Below are 1,582 nucleotides of genomic sequence, written 5' to 3'. Positions count from 1 at the left end.
TTTCATGACCGGTGGTAAGGAAAATGACGCCCTGGGAAAATATATGAACCCCGGCCCCCCCTCACCAGGCCCGTAGCCAGACCAAATTTTCAGGAGGGGCAAAGCAAATTTTTGGGGGGGCATTATATATAAATGTATTAAATATTAATGCAATTTTTAATTTATTTACATTGATATCCCATTAAATTAACACAACTATAATTTTCTATCTAATAGTAATAATAATAATAATAATAATAATCCATTCATAATAGAATATTTTGGGAATTTACAATGAAACATTTGTTTTAAAGTTACAAAACGAATAATACTAAATAATAAAAATAAAACTTAAAGTATTGAGCTACGATAACGATAGCAATCAATTTGCCAACAGTCGTCGTGACACGTCAGTATCGTCGTCATGGCCCGGAATTTCCGAAATAAATACTATAAAGGTCCCCACACACTGCAGCGGTGGCGGTGGCGGTGTTATTAGCAATAAAATACATACCTACCTAAAAGTCTTTCTAATATTTTTTAGGGGGGGCAATGACTGGGTTTAGGGGGAGCAATGCCCCCCCTTGCCCCCCCGTGGTTACGGGCCTGCCCCTCACACGCAACACAGATATAAATATTGGGTGTTTATTTAAATAATTAGACCCACTTTTATAATTAATAAGTTTTTATTTCACTATAGTCTATATTATATTCATTATTTCATTATAATTTATAATTATACATCATGGAACTTGACACGATTTATACCCGTGACAGCAAGACCGTATATTGGTTATCACTTGACGGTTATTAGACTCAATAGTCATTAATCATAATATTCAGATATACACGAACATTAGAGGAAGGACATATCCGGAGTGAAAAAAATATGGTCCGAAATCCGAATTTATCGCATCCACCATAATGCGCTCCGTAAGTCCGCACAGCATAATATGGCATGGCCTTATCTAACGTGTCAATTTTATTTAAGAAGGGGATTGAATTGAGTATTATATTATAGTATTATATTATATTATTGAGTAATATGTACCTATAATAAATTCCAAATTAATCATATTATCATAATATTTATTAGGTACTTATAACGCGTTATACATCAACAAAAAACCGTGGTACTATCATAGATATATAATAGTATAAGTACTTTAGAAGTTTCAAGTACCCACGAATAATATTATACAATCACAACAAAATAACTAAAATAGTTATCCTAGGTTTTTAATATGTAATTTCGTCCAAATTTGTACTTAAAATGACTAAAAATAAACTGTGTAAATGTATTTTTTAGATTTTTTGGTAACAGAATTAATTACTTATATGGAATTTTGTTTTAAATTTTCAAATCTTAGATACAAAATTTGAACATTTTATACATTTTTAACTACAAAATAATTATTCAAATTTAAATTTGATAAATTTTGTCAAAATTCAATCTTTAAATATTTATAAAAAAAAAATTGTGCCTATGTATTTTTAGTATTTTTCAACTGCTATTGTAACAATATATCAGGAGCCTTGTATTAAATTTTTACACTTTTTGACCCAACATATAACATTCTATTGATATTTATAGAAAAAAAAA

The sequence above is a fragment of the Acyrthosiphon pisum genome, chromosome A2 (assembly GCF_005508785.2).
Source record: "Acyrthosiphon pisum isolate AL4f chromosome A2, pea_aphid_22Mar2018_4r6ur, whole genome shotgun sequence".
Lineage (NCBI taxonomy): Eukaryota > Metazoa > Arthropoda > Insecta > Hemiptera > Aphididae > Acyrthosiphon > Acyrthosiphon pisum.
Note: the sequence above shows the minus strand (reverse complement) of the source record.